Source organism: Jatropha curcas, chromosome 2 (assembly GCF_041381405.1).
Source record: "Jatropha curcas cultivar XTBG-Jc1 chromosome 2, XTBG_Jcur_1.0, whole genome shotgun sequence".
NCBI classification, from domain to species: domain Eukaryota; kingdom Viridiplantae; phylum Streptophyta; class Magnoliopsida; order Malpighiales; family Euphorbiaceae; genus Jatropha; species Jatropha curcas.
In genome coordinates, this window is record NC_143152.1 from 14,031,223 (window position 1) to 14,057,125 (window position 25,903).

Consider the following 25,903-nt stretch of genomic DNA (forward strand, 5'->3'; position numbering starts at 1 on the left):
GACTGTACCAATAATGAGGCCGAATACGAAGCCTGCATCAAGGGGTTAGAAGCAGCCTTGGAAAAAGAGATAAAAGTCCTCAGGGTTTTCGGAGATTCCAACCTGATAGTCTCCCAGGCTCTAAGGAAGTGGAAAATCAAGGAAGAGCATTTGGTTCCTTACCTACAACGCTTAGACGAATTGGCTCAATAGTTTGAGGAATTATCTTTCCACTACCTACCGCGAGCCAAAAATCAATTCGCTGATGCCCTGGCCACTTTGGCCTCCATGGTTAATGTGGGGAGAGACCAAGTTATTCGGCCCCTGACAGTTAGGCTTCAGAAACAGCCAGCACACGTCATGCATTTGGTAGATGACAAGCCTTGGTTTTGGGATATACAAAATTACCTTCAGAACGAAGCCTACCCGGAGGGATCCACCAAAACTGATCAACGGACATTAAGACAGTTAGCGTCTGGATACTTCCTTACTGGGGGAGTTCTGTATAAAAGAAGTTGGAACGGCTTGCACCTAAGGTCCGTTGGTGAAGAGGAGGCTCAAACCATTATGGATTCCGTGCATAATGGGGAATCTGGGTCACACATGCACGGGATAGCCTTGGCTCGGAAAATCATGAACCTAGGTTATTACTGGTCAACTATGAATGCGGATTGTGTGAGGCACGCGCGGAAGTGCCATGAATGCCAAATTTTCGCTAAGCTGCAAAAACGGCCTCCGGTCAATTTAAATCCAATTGCTTCACCGTGGCCTTTTGCAACTTGGGGCATAGATGTAATTGGAAAAATCCACCCGAAAGCCTCTAATGGCCATCAGTTTATCCTGGTCGCTGTAGATTATTTCACCAAATGGATTGAGGCAGCTTCCTTTTCAGTTTTGAACGCCAAGAAGGCAGCGCAGTTTGTACGTGCCAACATCCTTTGTCGGTACGGAACACCATTCGAGATCATTACTGATAACGGGTCTCATTTTCAAGGCGAATTCGCTGACCTCTTAAAGCAAAAGAAGATTCAACATCATAAGTCCTCACCCTATGGCCCACAAACAAATGGGGCCGTCGAAGCTGCGAACAAGGCTATAAAAGTCATTTTGCAAAAGACAGTTCAGAAACATAGGGCATGGCATGAACAATTACCAAATGCTTTGTGGGGATACAGGACTTCTATCAGAACGCCTACTGGGGCAACTCCGTATTCTTTGGTATATGGTATGGAAGCAGTACTGCCTATTGAGCTGGAAGGTCAGTCAGCAAGAATTATCCGGGAAAGCCAGATCAGCGAAGCAGATTGGGCTGAGAATTATCATTTACAACTCTTGGGAATGGATGAGAAGCGATTGCAAGCGATCCACCAAGCTCAAGTTTACCAAAGAAGAATGGTGCGGCATTTTAACAAGAAGGTTAAAGACCGGAAACTCGAAGAAGGTTGTTTGGTCCTGAAAGAAATTAGACAGCCAATCCTGGACCCACGTGGGAAGTTTCGTCCTCATTGGGCTGGACCCTACATATTGAAGAAAATATTATCCGGCGGAGCCGTCATCTTGATTGATTTGGATGGTTTGGAATTCACAAATCCGTGTAATTTAGATCAGTTAAGAAGATATTTTGTGTAGTTGTAATCATTTGTATAATGTAGAAAGAGCTACATTAGACCTGATTCTCCTTGGAAAAAAAGAAATTATGTATCGGAGATATGTAGGCAGCCCTCTTTGGGCGCGGTCTAAGCATAAAAAAAAATACATTTCATATTTCATTCTTCTTTGCCAAATAAAAAAAAAAGAAAAGAAAGAACCGCTAAGTTGAAAACCCGAAAGGGCGGCTTAGGCAAAAGGGGGTAGCTCGCTAAGCTGAAAACCCGAAAGGGCGGCTTAGGCAAAAATTAGAGCCTGAATAAATAAAAGTTGGCAAATGCTTGGAAAGTTCAAACGCCTAATGACAAAGTCAAATAATCCAGAATCAAGCAAGAGAGTCCAAAATAACTAAAGAAAGTGTAAAGCATACATCCAAAGATAAATCCAAAGTCCCAAACGAAAGGCAAAACAAGAAAAAGATCACAAAAGTTCATAAGAGTCTAGGTATCCCGTCGCCTCCGCGGAGCGGCATCCTCTGAGTCTTCTACTGAACTCTGCCCAGCCTTGCCTATCCGAGGGGCCAGCACAATCTCCTCACCTGTCCCAACCTCCTCTTCAACATCAGCCTGAACCCAACCTTCAAGAACACTCAGCAGTGCGGTCCTCCTTAGTCTCTCGATTGGCCAGACAGTGGCTATGAACCAGGCTCGATACTCAGGAGAAGTCTGAATACTGGTAGGATTAGGCAAGGGCCTAACCATATGGTGATCTCTAACCCAAGCCCTAAGGACGGCTCGGGTAACACCCAGGGTGATGGCCGAATCAGCAGGAAAGTCATCCGTAATCGAAACAGTCTGATCTACCCCCATCTGTCTCAAGACGCGCGAAGCGCAGTACCAAGTGCAGTGGGTAAGGCCTAGGAGGTAAACCCGAGAATGGCGGAAGCTGACCTGAATAAAGCGGTTGATATTGTACCAAGGGATGAACCACAGTATCTCATTTGGACCCAATTCAACCAGCCACGAAGTCCATGTTTCAATAGAAGGGTGCGAGATCAAGATTTTTTGCATGCGATACTGGGAAGGATTATAAGGAAGGGAGGTAGGAGCAGCCACCACTTGAAGATGATCCCTCAACCAAACCTGAGTAATGGATCTTTTCTATTACAAAGAAACAAATTAAAAAGAAGAAAAAGAATGAGGTAGGATAATAGGGAAAAAATACCTGGAGAATGATGGGAGAAACAGTCCAATCATCGAACCCTAAAGCGGCTCTGTCAAGGCTTCTAATGGTCTCTGCCAGCACAACACCGCCAATGCAACCCATATCCTCCATTTGCCAAACCATGGGACAAAGCCGCAAGTCTCCAAAACCTGGGTCCCGGTTGAATAAGAAACCAGCCAATAAGCAGAAAACCAGGGCCCGCATCCTCAGCCTCATCCGGTCAGGGTCGTCCAAGCAAGTCTCTGAAAATTCATCAATCAGGGGCAGCAGAATCGCCTTCTGATCATCCACAATCATAGCCCTAGCCTGTGGCCGGCTAAACCGAAACAAGTTCTCAAATGACTTAACATACCCAACTTTCACCTCGTGCCTAACCAAGGGAGCATTGGGATCACACCCTATAATCACACAAAATTCCTCAAAAAGAGGGCACATTTCCTCCATCATAGCCCCAAACCGAAAAACGTGAGCCTCAGGATCCCAAAATCTAATACAGGCTCGCAAAAAGTCCCAGTCAACTACTACGCCCCTAAGAGTGATAACGGGAGAAATTCCGTACCTCCCCAAATTGATCTTTTCAACTTTGGAGAGACTCCTGGTCCAGCTATGCATGCTATGGTTGTAAAAGGGATTCATGTTTTTTTTATTTATTTATTTATCCTGTTTTTATTAATTAAAAAAATATAATAATAAATAAAATAAATAAATAATAATAAGAAAAAAAAACAAAAAAAAGGGGGGCAAGGTGTGTTTTTTTTTTAAAATTGGATTCTCTTCTGTTCAAATCTAATAAACATGCATACTTTCAGTATTAATCAAATGCAGGTACAAATAAGTTAAGTACAGAAGTACAGGCCAAGATTCGGTATAGGAAAATAAAGAGGAAAGAAAATAAAGGAAAGCAAGGAAGTCTAGCAGCTATTAGCGGCGAGACCTCCTCCTCCTCCGGTCGTCAAAAGCCTGCAGTGTCCAAGCTGAAGTTAGTTCCTCCTGCATTCCAAGGATTAGCTCCATCATTTGACTGATCAAGCCGTCAGGAACCTGGAAGTCACACAAAAAATATATATATAAGTCAATATACAAATCTCTTATAAATCTTTTTTATGAGAGATTTATCAGTCATTACCTCATTAATGTCATCAGGAGGAAGAGCCAGGCGATTCACACGCTCCAGGGACACCTCCCGAAGAGACGAAGTACCCTCAGGAGTGTAATAGGAAATGCTGTATGGAAGGTGCAAATTGGCCAAACCCGGATGGACTGGCCTGGTAGCCTCTGAAATAGCCTGGGGAATCCTGAAGGCACCAACCGCATGGCTAGGGCCAGCTCGAGACGGACCCTCCACCGGAGTAGAAGAAGAAGGATGGGACGTAGGCCTCCTCCTTGGAGTCCTAGCCGAAGAGCCTGAAGCCCGAGAGGAACAGGTGCCGAGCGGCTGGAAAGGGGTCGACCTCGGGAGACTGTCAAGCCTAGAGCCGATGGGCCGCATCAGAAACACCTGGCAGAATTCGTCATAATCTCCACCCCGGATCAATTCCATATGTGGGATACCTTCAGTATGGGCATCTGTAAGAACCATCTGTTTGCCCGCTCGCATGTCCTCAGGAGGAGGAAGAGGAACGGAGCGGCAGCCCCTAACCTGGAAGTGCACTCGCTCATCCAGGTAATAACGTCTCAGAACGGGATGTGATAAGACAAACCGCCGCCGAGACAGAGCCTCTGATCGCCTGGAATGGGGATCAGCCTCAATCCAACGTTGGAGTCGGGTATTCATCGCCCCTACCTCAGCCTATGTAAGGGAAGCAAATGTGTTAATAAATCCTTTATTTTTCACACGACCAAGGGAAATTAAGAGGGCACTCGCCTGCTCTATGGTACAAGTATCGAAGAAGCTCCGCAAATCCCCTAAAGACTTCTGGCGTAGAACAGACTGGTGATTAGCTCGGTACCATCTCCAAGCCAAAGGTACCAACCCTAGCCCAAGATCAGTACGGGACAGCTCAGGGCGGATGTAGGGAAAATACTCAAAAGCCCAAGTCTGCAAAACAAAGGAAAGGATCAATAATAAAAAAGGGGGGGGGAAAGAAAAGGAAAAGACAACACAGAATGAGGATATGCTCTTTACATTACCTCCCAGAAATAGTAGGTCCCGCTGAGCTTACAGTGGCCTCGACTCAGATCGCACATATCATCATACATGCGGCTCAGAATAGCACCGGCCCAGTCGTACTCAGTAAGATGGGCCAAGTCCTCCAAACTCTTCAGAATAGAGGGATTAAACTTCTCTCTTCTGTTAGACCAGAAAGACGACGCAAACAACAGCAACAGAGTGAATCTAGCTACCTGAGTAGCCGTTAGCTCTCCCTGTCTATGTCTGGCATAAATGTCAGGGGCCTGGAGGGATAACCAGTGCCTCGAAACACTCAGATCGGGAGTAGAATAGCTAGGTCTAACATTCCGGGGAAGGTCAATCCCTATCAGCTCCGTCATTCGGTCGGGGGTGACCGCAGTCCTCCAGTCGTCATATAGCTCGATCGGCCGAGTACCAAAAGGAATCCCAGAAATCAATGAAAAGTCGGTCGGGGTCATCGTCATCTCACCCCAAGAGAAGTGGAAAGTGTTGGTGGTGTCCCACCATCTCTCAGCCAACGCACCCAGTAGGCTCTTATAATTCTGCCTACCCAGCTCGAGGTTTCTTAAGAAGTCCAGGTGAGAAGGGCCAATGATGGCTCCGACCGGGTGATTATGATCAAGTATGTCAAACGGGATCTCAGCAATGGAGGACTCGCCTACGTCCAGCCTAATGTATGCACCCTAAAAGGTAAAACAGTTTAAGGTTATCCTTTGGTTCCTAACTAAAAGATATCTTAATCCCCTCCTAGCATGCATACTAATAAAAATAGTAAGCACAAAAAGAAGTCAATTACAATTTGGCCTAAGGCCCAAAAAATCACAATTTGGCCTAAGGCCCAAAAAATCACAATTTGGCCTAAGGCCCAAAGAAATTACAATTTGGCCTAAGGCCCAGAAAATCACAATTTGGCCTAAGGCCCAAAAATTACAATTTGGCCTAAGGCCCAAAAAATCACAATTTGGCCTAAGGCCCAGAAATTACAATTTGGCCTAAGGCCCAAAGAATCACGATTTGGCATAAGGCCCAAAAATCACAGTTTGGCCTAAGGCCCAAAAAATTACATTTCGGCCTAAGGCCCAAAATCACAATTTGGCCTAAATAATGGACAATACGCCAACAAAGCGAGCGTACCTGGGCAAAGACGCCGGTCATAGAAGCGTGAGTATCAGCATCCGCCATGAGATCGACATCACTGAAAGAAATCTCCAGAGACTCCAGCAGATCCTCGTCGCTGCCATAATCGGAGAAAGCCATGATGAGAGATTTGAGAGAATTTGAGAGAGAGCCTTAGAGTAAGAGGATTGAAATGAATGAAAATGAAAGTTTAAGCTATTTATAGAAGAAAAAAGGAGCCAAAAGGCGGGTCTTCTGGACGCGTCTATTTTTCGCCTCCAAAATTTGTGTTTCAGACAACCACCGACTCCCATAAATCATTTTTATGGTCGACGGTGGGGGGCAGCTATGAATACTCAAATTTTGAGGCTCAAAGAGCCATTTTTTCCGGACTGCAAACAGTCCGGTCGGACCGAAGGTCATTCAAAAAGTTCACCGGAAGTGTGCCAATATGGTACTTGAAATGTTCGAAAAATTACGAGGATCACGGAACTGGTCTCGGAATATTTTTTGGAGGTCCGGAACTCCCGGAAAAGCCTCCGGAATGAAAAAAGAAAAAAAGAGAGGGGAAAAGGCACACATGCCCGCCCGCAGGGGTGGGCATGCCCGCCCAGGCCAGGCGGGCACCCCCGCCCAAGCCTGGCGGGCGCGCCCGCCCAGGCCAGGCGGGCACGCCCGCCCTCGAAGGCGGGCAGGGGCGCCCGGGGTCACGTTTTTTCCTATAAAAAACGGCTCTGGGGCTCCGTTTTGGGACACTCAGTCTGTGTTGACGGACGCTCCTTCTCCCTACGCTCTTTGCGATTCTTTACTGCTTTCTTGCATTTTTTTTAATTTTAGTTTTATTTTATTGTTGTGATACTTGGTCACTTAAAATTAAATTAAAATTAATTCCCTTAACGAGGAGCTTAATCTGGAGTTAAGAAGCGGTCGACGATTAAATCAGGTACATGAACTGAACTCTGCCTATTTAATTTTAGCACTTCATGCATGCTTCTTTTCTACTCCTAATAATTCTACAACTGCATAAATGCATCCATGCCATCATTAGGCAAACAAATTGCCTCAATTAAATAAATTTAGGCTAAATGCCCGATTAATTAATAATCGTGGTATTAAAGCCTAAATCCGACAATATTGGCTTAAAACACCTAGTTAATTAATAGCTATGGTGTAATCGCCTTTATTTCAAACAAATCCGGCTTAAGTCCAATTAATTAATAATTGTGGCTAAAAGCCTTAATCGATCACGTTTTGGCAACAAATTGCCTACAATTAAATCAATCTTTTGGCAAAATGCCTTAAAATTAATCAACTTATTTTGGCTAAAATCCTTAAATCAATCATTTTGGCGACAATCGCCCAATGAACATCATTTTGGTAATCAAATTGCCTAAATCACTCTTTTTGGCTAAAAGCTTTAAAATCAATCATTCTGGCGACAATCGCCTAAAATTAATCATTTTTGGCAACGATTGCCTAAATCAATCTTTTTGGCTAAAAGCCATTAAAATCAACATTTTTGGCATCAAATGCCTAAAAATCAATCAATTCTTTGGCAAAATGCCTAAACAAAATGCACAAAGCATACACACACTCATGCATAAAGCATCCTCATTCAAAGCCCTCTAAAAGAGGCCTATCGAACTACGTCGACTTTGATCTTCCATACAAACGGAAGTACGTAGGCACGTTCGGGATTTAACCCCGAGCGGCAAGTCAAAATCGCATAAACACTTTCATTGGTCCAAATCATAATCTTGCAAAGCATTCATTCTTTGGTTAGTTCATCAACATGACATGGTCTCGGGATCCACCTCGGGTTCGCAAACCAGGCCTTAGACATTGGGATAATTAATCTAGTAATTAGGTTAATTAAAATTGGAGTCAACTTAGGGTTTTTCCTAATTTACCCGAAAATAATTAAACAAGGTGGCGACTCATACATTCACGTGCATTTCTACCCTTAGTCACATGCATTCATATGCTATGATATTTGGGGGAGGGGTTCACATCTTCATATCACATTGATGTAGCGGTTGAGAATAAGTGGCAGTCCATTGGGTACTATGGCTGGCATGAGGATCATTTAAGACATCATTCTTAGAGCTTATGGTAAGCATTGTTGAGTAAATTTGGTCATATGTCAAGAACTCTTCACAAATCGAAGGAGTTAATGATTTTACAAAGCAAGCCCCAATCTGATGATAATTTGAGATGACACAAATGTATTGAGACACAAATGTATTGAGTCACAAATGAAGGAGTTGCTTGAGAGGGAAGAAATTATGTGGGCTCAAGGTCCTCCAATGGCTTAAAAAAGGAGACAAAAATACATCTTTTTTTCATTTCAAAGCAAATCTCAGACAGAAAAGAAAGTATATTAAATATATTAAAGATGAGGGGATAGGTTATACACTAAAGAAAAAGATATGGCCTCAATTATGACTTCCTACTTTATAGGTCCCTTTTCCTCTATTGAACCACCAGATTATCCAGATGTCTTAGATATTCTAGAGAAAACAATTTTGAATGAGATGAATGGAAAATTGCTTTTTCCTTTTTCCAAAAAAGAGATTCTTCTTGTGCTCAAACAAATGCATCCTATTTTGGCTCTAGGACTCGATGGTACGTCCTTTATATTTTTTCCAATATTTTTGGCATATTGTTGGTAAAGATGTTGAAGATAGAGTTTTGTCCATCCTTAATAATAATGAGTCCCTTGCTTCTATTGATCATACATTTATCTCCTTGATTTTCAAAATTAAAAATTTGAAATTTAGTAAGGACTTTACGCTTGTTAGTCTTTGTAATGTCGTATTTAAACTAGTGACCAAATCAATTGCTAACAGGTTTATAAATATTCTTCCTTCCATTATTAATCATACTCAGTCTGGTTTTGTTCCTAGTAGACATATTACTAATAATGCACTTGTGGCTTTTGAAACTTTTCATTTTTAAAAAATAAGCATGGGCAGGGGTATATTTGCTTTTAAGTTAGATATGAGTAAAGCTTATAATAGGGCGAATGACATTTCCTTTGTAATATTATGATCAAAATGGGGCTTAATTTGAGATGGGTGGAATTAATCATGAATTGTGTGCCTTCCATTTCTTATTCTCTCCTTACTAATGGGGAACCTAATGACAAACTTTTTTCTTGCAGATGTCTCCAACAAGGAAACCCCATGTCACCCTACCTTTTTTTTGCTTTCTACTGAGGTTTTTTTAGGTCTGATTCACCAAGTGAATTTGCTCCATAGAGCTAGAGTTTGCTGTCGAACCCCGGCCGTTTCTCACCTTTTTTTGCAAATGATAGTTTAATCTTTGGTCGAGCTACTCGTAGAGAAGTGGAAACGGTGGCTAAAATTATCTCAAATTATGAGCGGGCATTAGTGTGGGTCCCGAATATATATGGCACAACCCAAGAGGGGGGTGAATTGGATTTTCTAAAAACTGAAATAAATTTTAGAAATTCTAAATAAAATATAGAATTCTAAGTGCAGCGGAAAACACACAGAACTTTGTGAGAATAGAATATGGATTAGAATCAACTCACAATGTTCTAATTATAAAAGGTAGAAAGTCTGTGCGAAGTGCAGCTATTGATTAGAACAGCTTCACACTGACTCATACACTATCAGAGCTTCTTTATGAAGGAAAGTTATTGAAATTGGAACTTCCTCATAAAGTTTGAGAAATCATATAAAGCTATGTGAGAGACAGTTATTAAATTCAGAACTTCTTCACAGAGCCTTAATCAAATATCAGAACGACTTTATGATGGAAAGCTATCAGGATTAGATCATCCTCATAAAGTTTAGAACATTAATTAGAAACCCAATCAGTGAAATATACTGTGAATAGAACAACAGTTAGAACATGGTATATTCACTGTATTAGAATACCAGAGTTCTAATGTTCAGAATAGATAAGACTTATTACCATTTTAGAACATCTGAATCATTAACAATTTTAGCGTTTCTAAAAATTAAACAAAAGTGTTATAAAGACAGTATCAAGCAAACTTCAGAAATAAAAGATCAACACAGAGAATTATAGTGGTTCGGCACTAACTCGCCTACATCCACTCCCCAAGACGCATCTTGAGATCCTCAACTATGTTATCTTTTTTAAAAAGTAAGAGACAAACCAACAGTACAAGGCAATAGATCAACACCTATATCAACCCTTTTGTCCCACTAGATTTTGCAAAGGTTCTAGTTAACCTCAACCCTTTCTGTTTTTGGCAGAGTACAGAAAACTCAATTCAAGACATTAACATCCCACACATGGAGAAGGTCGCTTGATAACCTCTATCTCAATAGCTTCTAACCTAAGCTATTACACACAAAAGTTTAACAAATAAAGAGCCTGTCTACTATAGATTACACAATCTAAATAGACAGAAAGAAACGCCCATATAAGCACAGGAAAAACAATTTTATCAGATTAGAAGATCGATTAGAACACAGAATTGTTTTTCAAAAGTAATTGTAAAAATTCTTTTCACTTTAAATATTGAAAATGTTAAGTGTAGAGATGAAAAGAAAATGGGGGTAGAGAGTAAGTTTTGAGAGATAAAGATTTGATCAATGAGAAAATGCTCTTAAAACAAAAACTCTTACTTCACCAATGTTCAAGACGTGAAAGCTCCTTTATTTAGAGAGCTAAGAAGCTGTCGCCTTTGGAAAGAGATTTGAAATCAGAATATCTTCTTTCCTTATTTAGAAGATATGAAAATCTTTGTTACCAAAAGTTTGTTTTATCCTTTTTGTTAAGAGAATAAAACACGATTTTACTTTCCTTTGATCAAAAGATTTTCGGCAGCAATATTTGGAAAATATTTTTGCGGAAGGATGCTCTTACTAAAAACGAAAAAGATTCTCCTTCATTTTTAAGGTAAGAAAATAAATTTAAGTACTTTAGATCTTTCAAAATATATTTCTGAAAAGTGTATGATTTTATTACCAAAAACATTAGAGAAGAAATCTCTTTAGTTTTAGGAAAATAAATCATTTCGATTTAAAGAATATTTTCGAAAAATAAAATATTTTTACGAAGGAAATTATTTTGAAGAAATCTAATTTTCCGAAAAATATTTTTGAGAGAGAAAAATAATTTTTGTGCTCTTATATGGATTTTCTCTCTATCCTACAAAGTATCTTAAATACCTAGCTACTAGGATCTTCGAATATCTTCACACTCAATGTAGGACTTGCCTTGTACAATTTCTTTCCATACACATTCTGCATAAGAAATATTAGCACAAATAATATAATTTTAAATTTATTTGTTTTGTATAAATCATCAAAATCCGAGATTAGAAATTGACCCTTGAGCCAACAATCTCCCCCTTTTTGATGATGACAAAACCAATAAATTTAGCAAACATAAAAACATGAGCTCCCCCTGAATTTTATGCATATAAGTTCTAAACATGCCAAAAGATTTTAATATAAAGCAAATTAGAACATGTATTTTGCTCCCCCTGAATAGATGCAATAAAACTGTTTTGTAAAAATTAGAACTAGGGAGGCCTTTTAGAAACTGATTTTAGAACTAGCAAAAACATAGGCAAGACATTCTAAGTTCTAATAATCAGAGCATATGTATATATATATATTAGAACTAGTAGAGATAGGCAAGATGTTCTAAGTTCTAATAATCAGAACATATGGTCAGAGCAAAAACAATAGAAACTGATATTAAAAAAAAAAAAATCTTATGTCCAACCTGCAAAACAGTCGTTAGAATAAGAATCTAAGTTCTAAAAACACTCAGCTTATCATATAGAGAATATGCTCAATCAACATAGACCATATAGAAAATAATAGCCATCACCAATCAACACAGATATAAGTACCTTAGTTACTAAGTACGTGCCACAATATTCAGAATATCACCAAAATACCTGCGTTCTCCCCCTTTTTGTCATCATACAAAAGGGTTAGATAGAATTAAAGCAAAATAAAGAAAAATAAACAGTTCAAAAATATAATCCTACGAAGATAAAGCAAAAAATAAATTGTTCAAAAACATATAAGAAACAAATCAGAGAGGTTTAGAACCAGTTCTAAGTCTCTTAGAACTCCTCAAGTTCTGAGCTGGAACAGTCTCAGAAGAACTCTCTGGCCTTTTAGAAGATGGGTGTAGTGGAGGCTTCCTTCCATGAGTCCTGCAGTGTGCTTCACGTTCTTTGGTTTTTCTGAGGAGGAGATGTAGGTTGTTCCTTTCACTCTGAGAGTGGCTAACTTCCTTGTATTTACATCCTTCATTCTTTCCAAAGTCTTGATGAGAGATTGATTATGTTCAATTATAGTCTGACACTGCTGCATTGCTTCATCAAGTTCTTTGTTGTGCTCTTCTATTAGCTCCTTTTCTATTCTCCCCAGCATAATTTCCCTGCTTCTTTGAGCCGACAACAACTCAGACTCTTGTTCTGTCTTATCCTCAGTTGTTTTCTCTTCATCACTAATTTCTAGCTTCTCAGTTTCAGCATCACTACCTTCTTCCACTTTCCTCCCTTTTTCTATCTTCTCAGGCTCTTTCTTCTTTTCTGTTTCTTCTTTTTCTGATTCTTCTTTCTCTGCAGTACTCTCCTTTTCAGTTTCCTCTTTTCTCTCTTCTTCTAATTCCTCTTCTTGTGTTTCTTCTTTCTCTTCTTCTGCCTTTTCTTCTGCCTTCTTTTCCTCTTCTCTCACTTTCTCTTCTGATTTCTTTTCTTCTTCTACTATTTCATCTAACTTTCCTTTTCCTTTTTCTTTTCTCTTCTTCTCAGCTTCTTCTTTACTTTCCTTGTCCTTCATTACTTTTTCTTTCTTTGTATTTCCAGCTTCTCTTTTTACTTTCTTTTCTTTTTCAATCTCTTGTTTTCTCTTCTCTTCCTTCTCTTTCTCCTCCTTCTCTTCTTTTTCTTTCTTTTCCTTTTCTTTTTCTTTCTCTTCTCCTCCTTCCTCGTCCTTCATTTTCAAAGACCCGCTATCTAACTTGGAAACAGACTGACCAACATACTCATCTAAATCAACATCCAGAAACTCAAACACAGGAGTAAGAATCATACCGTAGGGTAGCTTTTTGGGATTGTTCTGCAACTTGTCAAAAACAATGTGACATAGATTGAGAGGTTTCTTCTCAACTATGTGCCATATGATACATAGCTCTACTTGATTCACATACGTCAGTGAAGCGCTCTTGGGATAGATATAATGTACAATGAGCTTGTACAACCATTTCATGCTCTCTGTCAAGTTAGAGCATTTTATCGAGCCCTGTTTGTCTGCAGAAAACTTTTTCACAATCTTTTTCACAAAGTCTTCCTTTTTGTAATCGCTAACCCTAGACACGTCCTTAATTTTGGTCACTCTGGACCCAGCATTCGGTACATCAAAAATTTTCCCAAAATCATCATACGATAACTCTCTGGTCTGACCCTGAAGTTTGACAGAGATCGACTCTGTCCCATTTACTTTCAAAGAGCCATAAAATTCCTTAACTAAACTCTCATAGCACAGTTCATTCAAGGACAAAAAGTTCATCCAGCCTTGGAACTCAAAAAGTTCCTTAAAATTAAACTCATCACCACTAAAGAACTTCCAGTCAATCACTTAAGAGCGCATGAGAGGGTAAGTTGAAAGAACTGATTTACCTTTATTACGAGCTTTCGCTACCTGTTTCTGTGATGTAGCAGTTTTGACTTTTCTTTTCTTTGTTTTCTCTTCTGCCTTTTTCTCGTTCGACTCCTTCTGTTCATATTTCTTTGAGAGCTTCCTCAGAAGTTGAAGCTCTTGCTCGGTAAGAGAGTCGAATGAAGAGTTTGAACTAGATTCGGCCATTGTTGCAGATTTCGAAACTCAAAACAACTTAGGGTTTCAGTTAGCAAAGAGACGATAGAGAGAATACTAAGCAGTTAATAGAGAATAAAGACACTTAAGTGGCGGAAGAAAGAAATAAAGAGCAGTTTTTAAATGGAATTCAAAACGACAAATAAGACAAAAGAAACAAAATAAATAAAGGAAATAAAACAAAACAAAAATAAATAAAACACTAAAACCGCCAAAGCACTAAAGACACAAAAACATAATAAAAACAAACACAATAAAATAACTGTTTTAGTCTAAAGCAAGATTCTGATAATGACTTTAGAAAGTCATATCAGAGCAATGTGTGTTTTTAGACAAAAATCAGTTTTCACACAGAATAAAAATTAGAACATAGCAAATCTTCTATTTTCGAAATTAGAAAGCAGTTTAGAACATACTTACAAAGTTCTAAAGTTACAAGTTTAGAACTAACATACCAAGCTCTCTTCTAATTTAGCAGAATTGACTTTGATTCAAAGGTTTTGTAAATATATCTGCCAATTGCTTTTCTATGGGAATGAACTCAATCACGATATCACCTTTTTGTACATGATCATGTATGAAATGATGTCTGAGTTCTATATGCTTGGTTCTAGAATGCTGAACTGGATTCTTAGATAAGTTGATGGTACTTATGTCGTCACACTTGTTTGGCACTGTTTCTAATTTCAGTCCATAGTCTGCCAACTGTTGTTTGATCCATAGAATTTGTGCAACACAGCTTCCAGCAGCAACATATTCTGCTTCTGCAGTAGAAAGAGCAACAAATGTCTGTTTCTTGCTAAACCAAGATACAAGGGCGCTACCCAGAAATTGACAAGTTCCAGACGTGCTTTTTCTATCTACTCTGCTTTCTGCAAAATCAGAATCACTATACCCAACAAGATCAAATGTATCATCTTTAGAATACCACAGACCCAGATTAGAAGTTCCACAAAGATATCTTAGTATTCTCTTTACAGCAATTAAATGAGATTCTTTGGGACACGATTGAAATCTAGCACATAGACAAACACTAAAGTGTATGTCTAGTCTGCTTGCCGTTAGATATAGCAAAGAACCAATCATACTTCTAAACAGCTTGATATCCACGTCCTTGCCTTTTTCATCTTTTTCTAATTTTGACGATGGACTCATTGGTGTACTACATACCTTGGCGTTTTCCATTTTGAATCGTTTCAACAACTCTCTAGTATATTTTTCTTGATTAATGAAAATTCCATTCTCACATTGTTTGATTTGAAGTCCAAGGAAGAAGTTTAATTCTCCCATCATACTCATTTCGAACTCACCCTGCATAATCTTAGAAAATTCCTTACAAAGAAGGTCGTTAGTAGAACCAAAGATTATGTCATCAACATAGATTTGCACAACTAGAATATTATGTGCTTTGTTTTTAATAAATAGTGTTGTATCAACCTTTCCTCTTAAAAAACCATTTTCTAATAGAAAATTACTCAATCTTTCATACCAAGCTCTAGGAGCTTGCTTTAAGCCATAAAGAGCTTTAGTAAGTTTGTAAACATGATTAGGTTTATCAAAAATTTCAAAGCCCGGAGGTTGTTCTACATACACCTCTTCATTTAGAAAACCATTTAGAAAAACACTTTTCACATCCATTTGATACAACATGAAGTTTTTAAAACATGCAAATGCACAAAGCATTCTAATGGCCTCAAGTCTAGCAACCGGAGCAAAGGTTTCATCAAAATTGATGCCTTCTTCTTGGTTGTACCCTTGAGCCACTAATCTTGCTTTATTTCTCACAACATTACCTTATTCATCAAGCTTATTTCTAAACACCCATTTTGTTCCAATAACAGAATGGTTTTTAGGTCTAGAAACAAGTTTCCAAACTTGGTTTATCTCAAATTGATTTAGCTCTTCTTGCATAGCAAGAATCCAACTTTCATCATTTTGAGCATCTTCTAAATTTTTAGGTTCTAATTGAGAAACGAAAGCAACATTACCAAAATATCTTCTAAGTTGAGCTCTAGTCATCATCCTTTCTGAGGGATTATCCATAATGTCTTCTTGGGGATGATACTTATGAAATCGCCATTCTTTTGGTAATTGAGAATCTTCATTTTCTGTTTCTGGCATTTGACTTTCAACTATGTTCTGATCTTCATGTTCTAATTCTGGTTCAGCCTGACTATTGATGTTCTGATCACTTTCTGGCTATTCTAGTTGTTCTGATTGCTCATTCTGCTTCTCAGGATTAGAATCTACAGCATCATCACTTTCTACTGTGCTAGAAGTAGAGTCAGTTTCATCAAACACAACATGAATTGATTCTTCTACAACTAGAGTCTTTTTATTAAATACTCTATATGCTTTACTATTATTAGAATATCCCAGAAAAATCCCTTCATAAGATTTTGCATCAAATTTAGCAAGATGATTTTTCTTTGTTATCTAGAATAAAGCATTTGCACCCAAAGATATGAAAATAACCAATGTTTGGTTTTCTACCTTTGTATAGCTCATATGGAGTCTTTTTAAGTTCAGATCTTACCAAAGCCCTGTTTAGAATATAACAGGCAGTGTTAACTGCTTCTGCCCAGAAATACTTTGGTAGTTTAGAATCACTTAGCATGGTTCTGGCCATCTCTTGAAGTGTTCTATTCTTGCGTTCCACCACTCCATTTTGTTGAGGTGTTCTAGGTGCTGAGAAGTTATGGAAGATTCCTGACTCGTTGCAAAAAGCATCGAATTTCTGATTTTCAAATTCTCCTCCATGATCACTTCTAATTGCCGTGATGTTGTATCCTTTCTCATTCTGTATTCTCTTGCACAGATGAACAAACATGTCATATGACTCATCCTTATTTCTAAGGAAGAGTGTCCAGGTGAATCTTGAGTAATCATCTACAATAACAAATGCATAGAATTTTCCTCCAAGACTAGAAGGAGTAATTGGACCAAATAAATCAAGGTGTAGCAATTCTAAAGGTCTAGAAGTAGAAACCATGCCCTTGGATTTAAAAGAAGTTCTGGTTTGTTTGCCCATTTGACAAGCATCACAAATGTGATCTTTTTCAAATTTCAACTTTGGCAAACCACGAACCAAATCTTTCTTAGACAGTTTAGAAATAAGGTGCATGCTTGCATGTCCAAGTCTTCTATGCCATAACCAACTAGAATTATCAATAGAAACTAAACATATATCCTAGTTATGCATATCAGAGAGATCTACTAGGTATATATTTCCAAACCTTTTTCCAACGAATAAGGTTTTATTATCATGCATGTTCTGAACTTCACAATGAGAACGTTCAAAGATCACTCTTCTATTTTTATCACAAATCTGACTCACACTTAACAAGTTATAATGTAATCCTTCTACTAAGCATACATCTTCTATTGAAGGATTAGAACCTACCACACCAATACCAACAATTTTACTTTTTGCTTTGTCTCCAAAGCTTACTGTACCTCCCTTTTTCTTTTCTAATCTGGTGAACTTCTTTTTGTCACCAGCTCGCTCCTTAGGCACACCTGAAACAATCAAGCAGATTTAGGTACCCAACTCATATTGGGTCCTGGAGGATTAGTGGTAACAGGTGCACTATGATTTTTCTTTCTATTGAAACTTTGATGTTCTAAAGTCACAACATTAGAAACAACATTTTTCTGATTAGAAACACGATTCAGTTTAGAAATGCTATTAGAACTTGTCTTCTCTTTAGAAAATGATTCTGAAATTGACTTTAGAATTCTTATCTCAGTTTTCAAAGATTCATTTTCAGAATTCAGATTTTTGCATTTTTCTTCAAGATGTGTCAGATTTTCAGAAAATCGATTATTGCTACTTTTAAGATCTTTGATTTCTATAATAAGATCTTTGCATGTAACTTCTTGATAAAAAGCATCTTTTAAATGATTACTTTCAGATTTTAATTTTCTGAAATCTTTCTTTAGAACTTTATGCTTTCTAACAAGTTTTTCAAACTCATTGCAAAGATTATTATAAGTATTTAGAAGATCACTTTCTGATTCGGGTTCAGAAATACTTACAGTGCTTTCATCATTCTCATGGATCGTTGCATTTGTTTCGTTGATTCCAGCTTTTTGTGTTGAAGTCAGAGTGCTGATTTCTTTAGATTCAGAATCGATAGTAGCCATTAGACAGATATTAGCAATTTCTTCTTGATCGCTGTGGCTTTCAGGATTAGAATCATCTGAATCACTCCAAGTAGCCACGAAAGCCTGCTTCAGCTTCTCTTTCGTTGACTTCTTTTTCAATTTAGGACAATTAGGCTTGATATGTCCAAGTTTTGTTGCATTCATAACAAACCACTTCAGAAGGTTCTTTCTTTGGTAAGTTCCCATTCTTAGGTGGAAAGTTCTTTTTGTTGAACTTTTTCTATGGCCTTCCACTTTTTCTATAAAACTTTTTAAATCTTTTAGCAACAAGTGCTAAATCATCACTATCAAGATAAGAAGAACTTTCTTCACTAGAATCTACCCTCAAAGCCAGTCCTTTCTTTTTCTTATCTTCCATTGTCAAGGAAGATTTCATTTCTTCTGAAACAAGAGCTCCTATAAGATAATCATAAGTGACGGGAGTCTCTTTGTAATTCATGACAGTTCCTATAGAATCCCATTTTCTAGGTAGAATTCTAAGAATTTTCTTAACAAGCTCATCTTCTGAAATTTCCTTTCCGAGAGTTCTCAAAGGATTAACTATATTGGTAAATCTAGAATTTAATTCTGCAATAGTTTCCCCTTCTTTCATACTAAACATTTCATATTCTCTCCAAAGGATATTTATTCTGGATTCTTTTACCCTATCTGTACCCTCATAGGTGACTTTAAGTTTTTCCCATACCTCTGTCGCAGATTTACATCCAGACACTTTGTTGTATTCAGTTACCTCTAAAGCACAATGAAGAATATTAATGGCTTTTGCATTTATAGCAATGTCATTCCAGTCAGCATCGGTATATTCTTCTTCTGTCTTTCTAATTAGCTCATCTCCTACAGTTTTCATAGGAATACGAGGACCAGAGATAACATTTCTCCAGCAGTTTATATCAACTGATTTCATGAAATTCTCCATTCTAGTTTTCCAGTAAGAGTAATTAGAGCCATTGAACAAAGGAGGTCTAGAAACAGATTGTCCTTCTAAAGAAGAAAGAGGAAGTGGGGTTGCCATGGGATCTTATCTCTTAAGCGGTTAAGCTTCGGTGAGTCAAGAGCCATTGCTCTGATACCAGATTGTGGGTCCTGAATATATATGGCACAACCCAAGAGGGGGGGTGAATTGGGTTTTCTAAAAACTGAAATAAATTTTAGAAATTCTAAACAAAATATAGAATTCTAAGTGCAGCGGAAAACACACAGAACTTTGTGAGAATAAAATATGGATTAGAATCACCTCACAATGTTCTAATTATAAAAGATAGAAAGTTTGTGCGAAGCGCAGCTATTGATTAGAACAGCTTCACACTGACTCATACACTATCAGAGCTTCTTTATGAAGGAAAGTTATTGAAATTGGAACTTCCTCATAAAGTTTGAGAAATCATATAAAGCTATGTGAGAGACAGTTATTAAATTCAAAACTTCTTCACAGAGCCTTAATCAAATATCAGAACGACTTTATGATGGAAAGCTATCAGGATTAGAACATCCTCATAAAGTTTAGAACATTAATTAGAAACTCAATCAGTGAAATATACTGTGAATAAAACAACAGTTAGAACATGGTATATTCACTTTATTAGAATACCAGAGTTCTAATGTTCAGAATAGATAAGACTTATTACCGTTTTAGAACATCTGAATCATTAACAATTTTAGCATTTCTAAAAATTAAACAAAAGTGTTATAAAGACAGTATCAAGCAAACTTCAGAAATAAAAGATCAACACAGAGAATTATAGTGGTTCGGCACTAACTCGCCTACATCCACTCCCCAAGACGCATCTTGAGATCCTCAACTATGTTATCTCTTTTAAAGGGTAAGAGACAAACCAACAGTACAAGATAATAGATCAACATCTAGATCTACCCTTTTGTCCCACTAGATTTTCCAAAAGTTCTAGTTAACCTCAACCCTTTCTGTTTTTGGCAGAGTACAGAAAACTCAATTCAAGACATTAACATCCACATATGGAGAAGGTCGCTTGATAACCTCTATCTCAATAGCTTCTAACCTAAGCTATTACACACAAAAGTTTAACAAATAAAGAGCCTGTCTACTATACACAATCTAAATAGACAGAAAGAAACGCCCATATAAGCATAGGAAAAATAATTTTATCAGATTAGAATATCGATTAGAACACAGAATTGTTTTTCAAAAGTAATTGTAAAAATTCTTTTCACTTTAAATATTGAAAACGTTAAGTGTAGAGATGAAAAGAAAATGGGGGTAGAGAGTAAGTTTTGAGAGATAAAGATTTGATCAATGAGAAAATGCTCTTAAAACAAAAACTCTTACTTCACCAATGTTCAAGACGTGAAAGCTCCTTTATATAGAGAGTTAAGAAGCTGTCGCCTTTGGAAAGAGATTTGAAATCAGAATATCTTCTTTCCTTATTTAAAAGATATGAAAATCTTTGTTACCAAAAGTTTATTTTATCCTTTTTGGTAAGAGAATAAAACAGGATTTTACTTTCCTTTGATCAAAAGATTTTCGGCAGCAATATTTGGAAAATATTTTTGCGGAAGGATGCTCTTACTAAAAACGAAAAAGATTCTCCTTCGTTTTTAAGGTAAAAAAATAAATTTAAATACTTTAGATCTTTCAAAATATATTTCTGAAAAGTATATGATTTTATTACCAAAAACATTAGAGAAGAAATCTCTTTAGTTTTAGGAAAATAAATCATTTCGATTTAAAGAATATTTTCGAAAAATAAAATATTTTTACGAAGGAAATTATTTTGAAGAAATCTAATTTTCCGAAAAATATTTTTGAGAGATAAAAATAATTTTTGTGCTCTTATATGGATTTTCTCTCTATCCTATAAAGTATCCTAAATACCTAGCTACTAGGATCTTCGAATATCTTCACACTCAATGTAGGACTTGCATTGTACAATTTCTTTCCATACACATTTTGCATAAGAAATATTAGCACAAATAATATAATTTTAAATTTTTTTGTTTTGTATAAATCATCAAAATCCGAGATTAGAAATTGACCATTGAGCCAACAATTAGGACAAAAGATCAATTTTGAGAATTCTGAAATTTCTTTTTGTCCTAGTGCCTCGGTCACTGTTCAGGAATTTTGCAAAAATCCGTTAGGGGTGAAGGAGATTGACCATCACTCCAAATATTTGGGTTTGCTAGCGGTAGTTAGGAGGAGCAAGAAAGTTATCTTTCAATCTATTTGTGATAGGATAACTCAGAAATTAATGGGTTGGAAAGAAAAAATGATGTCTTGAGCAGGTAAGGAGATTCTCTTAAAAGCGGTTGCTCAAGCTATACCAAGTTGCACAATGAGTTGTTTCCTACTCGCCTTAGAAATTTGTAAGCAAATTGAGTCTTTTATGGCTTTGTTTTGGTGGGATCAACATAAAGAGGAGAGAAAAATCCATTAGTCTTCGTGGGAGAAGCTTTGTTTTGCTAAAGCAAATGGAGGTGTTGGGTGTCGTGATATTCATGCTTTTAATATTTCTCCGTTGGAAAACAAGATTGGAGGTTGATAAGATTCTCGAACTCTTTAATAACTAGAGTATTAAAGGCCAAGTATTTTCTATCTTCATCTTTTCTTGATGCCCATCGAAGTTTTCAACCTAGCTACATATGGAAGAGCATCTTTGAAGCTAAATGGGTAATGGAGAGGGGAAGTGATGGCGTGTAGGCAATGGTGTAGATATTCGCATTTGGAGGGATAAGTGGTTGCCTAGTGGTTCAAATCACAGGGTTACCTCTCTAATTTCTCAAGTTGATGAAAACGCAACTGTTAATAACATAATTAATCTTGATTCTTTGTCTAGGAATGTTAATCTAGTTAATGCTATTTTTTCACCCCATGAAGCTATGCAAATTTATTCCACTTCTCTCCATGTTTATAAACAACGAGACTCTCTAATTTGGACCTTCTCAAAAGATGGACATTACTCGGTCAAAAGTGGTTACCATCTTAGTTTTCTAGAGTACCAGTCCAATTCGTGGGGCTCTTCATTTGAGGACAGGTTTGATGGTTTGTGGAGTATGCTATGGAAGCAAAAGGTGCATGTGAAAGTGAAGAACCTAGCTTTTCAAGCTTGCAGAAACCAGTTACTAGTAAGGGAGGCTCTGGCTAGAAGATGTATGGATATGGACTCCACTTGTGCTATCTGTGGCAAGAGCATTCAGTCCATTTTGCATATTATAAGGGATTGTGTAAAGGCATGAATGGTGTGGTTGTGCGTATTGACTCCTCCTAAACTCAAGAACTGTCTTTCATGGAATGCTTTCTCAGACTGCTTAAATCCTTTACTGACGAATAGATTAAAGTCTTCATGATGATTTTATGGTCGATTTGGAAGGTGACGCTCAACTTTTTCAGTGTAACCAACTTTCAGAAATCTAGATTGCGTCCACGGGGTTGGTGTGTTTCCATGACTTTTATGAAGTAAATGGCCTGCAGATGCAACCGGCCTTGGTTGAAGTGGTTCAATACAAGTGGATTCCACCTCCTCCTCACCTGGTGAAACTAAATACTGACGCTTCTGTGTTTAACTTGCGAGGTTGTGGTCTAGGCTTTGTGGTTAGGAATCATAGATGTGAGGTAGTAGCAGCTGGCTGTCGAAGAATGATGATGAACCCATCGGCAGAGCACGCTGAAGTAGAAGTTGCGGTTGTGTTAGAGCTTCACTTCCAGTCCATTATACTTGAGTCTGATGCCCTCTTCATGGTGCAGCAAGTTATTTCTCAAAATGTCCTTTATACAGATTATGGGACCATGCTATTATCTTTATTTAGTTTAATTCCCAGTTTTTTCTGATTTTAGTTGTTTGCATGTTCGTAGGCTTGTCAATCAGGTGGCTTATGAATTGTCTAAGCTTGCTTTATTTTCCCTAATTCCTTTTGTAATGATTGATTCTTCTTAATATAAGGCATTTTTCATTCAAAAACATATATACTCCCTCCACCCCATTTTAATCGCTTGTTATTCCTGTTTGAGATGTCTCAAAATGTTTGCAAGGTTTTTGAATTTATATATTTAATCAATTATTTTTCCTATAATAACTTTTATGATTGTTCATTCAATGAAAGAATTTTATTAATATTTTAATGAGTTAAAGGTAAAAAATGGCAAAATAATTTTTATTGACTAAATTTTTATTATACGTGTTTTGTCAAATCATGCAAATAAAATGGGACGAAGGGAGTATATCTTAGTTATTAGTTAAATAATGAATTATGCAAAATAATAATTTTAATATACATTCAATATATGACATTATATTCTAGAGTTATATATTGATATGGTATTATTATAAAAAAGAATATAATTATACATAAATAATTAGTTAACCATTCTATAAACAACAACTAGCATTAATATTAAAGTTAATATGAATAATAATTAATATTATCATTATACCTAGTGTTTCTATTTATGCAGCAATTGGTATTGTAAGTATCACTATTATAATTACCACTTGCATCTGATTACTCCAAATGTCCCAAAATATAGATCATTAAGGTTTTTATACGGAGATTAAGAAAGTAATTAGTTCCCCTAAATTATAATAAAATTAAGGGTATACTAATAACTTATAAAAATAATTATTATATCTAATTTAAATAATGTTAACATTGGAATAACATCATTTATCTATAATCTATTTATAATCTATACTATATATAAATGTGAAAATATACGGAAATAATGAGATTTTCAATAGTGTGCTTAATAACATTATTTAAAATATTCTAAAATAACTTTAGTTATACCCAATTAAATTTTATTTGAAAAATTATCCTTAATAGATAATTAAGCATTTTAAAGTTTTAAATATTTTACTTTCCATTTAGTATTTGCTTTTTGCTTTTCGCTATTAACCGTAATTAATTCACTGTGTGACATCTCATTGCTCGATGATGATTATTGAGAGAGAACTTTACTATATTGTCTACAATCTAAATATCAAACATGCCTGAATAATATTGGTTATGTCTAAATGATTGCTGGTTTATTGTTCCCTTGTATCATTTATTCGTTTGTATGTAGTAGTTATTAGTTATAAATGGACTAAATAGTTGAAATCAACTTGGATAAAATGATTAATTAGTACAATTAGTAATTTTTGAGTTGTTTATCTTTAATAAAAATATTCTAATAATTAGAAAAATACATTTTGAGTTTGATCTAAACTCTACAGCAAGCTTTTATATTTAAAATAGATATTTGAAACAAAATCAAACTCAAAAGTAAATTTAAATGGACTAAATTATATTTTGAGTTTAATCTAAACTTAAACTTTATCAATCTTTCTTCTTTCTTATAATAAACTCAAAAAAAAGAAAGAGCTTTTGAATCGGCTACTCGTATCTCCTAGGTAATCTTCTTAAACTCATATGACTATTAGAATGGAACAAATATTATATTGCTTGGGTATATACTTTGGGTATTTGAATGTATACATTTTATATTTGGAGAAGAAAGAGATCCATTTGGCTTTAAGGTAAAAGCTTTTTTTAAGGTACGTTTAATGATTATTCATCTTTTGAATTCATATTTGCAAAACTTTATGCTATTGTGGGGTATATTCTTTTGACAACTGCTTTATCTTCATGGCATTGAATTGAAAAGGCATAAATATTATTACTACATGCATTGCCAATATAACAATAGTGACATAATAAAAATCTTTCATTTCATTTGTTTCAGTTCTTCTAATTAATAGTGGCAAATCTTCATAGTCGTAAACTCATATGGACTTTTTTTCCCTGTATAGATGAAAACTCTATTGCTAGTTTGGTTATATGCTAACTAATGAGCATGTTGTTATTAAATACAATTTTACCCTATGTTCACTACTATATACATTTTTATTCTGTGTATTTGTCCTTACTTCAAATATAAAATTCAAAATTATATTACATAGATTAATTCTTACATAGATTATATTAAAAAATGATTTATATGTAATTTTAAAAAATAATTTTTACCAAAAAAATTCCTAATCAATTATTAAATGTAAACATCCAATGTCCTTTTGTCATCTTCATTTTCAAAAATTATTTTCTAGATCCCGCCGAGTTCTACCGGTCCCTGAGGATGGTGATCCACTTCAGAGCCTTGGAGGAGGAGGTGACAATGATCTAGAGGATCCTAGTAGAGCAGATATTTCTCCTGTGATGGCACAGATCACCGAGCAACTCGACCGCATAGAGTCTGATCAAACTAATATTTTATGAGTCCTCAAGAGTTAGAGTCAACAGTAGATGGAGATTTATGGACTACTCCGACAGCCCTATGTTACGCCTACCAGTATATCTCTGATATTCTTCCCTTTATAGACTCACCATTACCTTGTACCACCTGATGCTTAGGATTATTTTTTGCACATTTTCATTTTCTTTATGTACCGTTCTATTTATTTTTATTGCATGTTTAGAACTTATTTCTATTTCATATTGTGCTATTATGACTACCGTAGTACTTTTATATAAATAATATTTTTATTTAGTCCTTTTTAGTTGATCCTGCACTTAATTTAGAATTATTTTTGCGATCAACATCGGCACCATCGGCACCATCAGGTATGATTCTCTCTCACCCTTAATTATTCTTTGATTAAATACATTGGGAACAATGTGTGATTTAAGCATGGAGGAGGGAAACATAACATACATAAAATTAGAATTTTTATAGTTTCAAAAAATTTTAAAAAATTTTCGCTCAATATTCATTACTTTTTCTCAAAAATATTATGAAAAATTCTTTCTTTTTCAATAAATCAAGTAAATTAATTATTCCAAGGATAGAACTTGAAATTTTATTTTCTATTTCCAAGGAAGAAATAAACTTTCTTTCAGTAATTAACTCCGA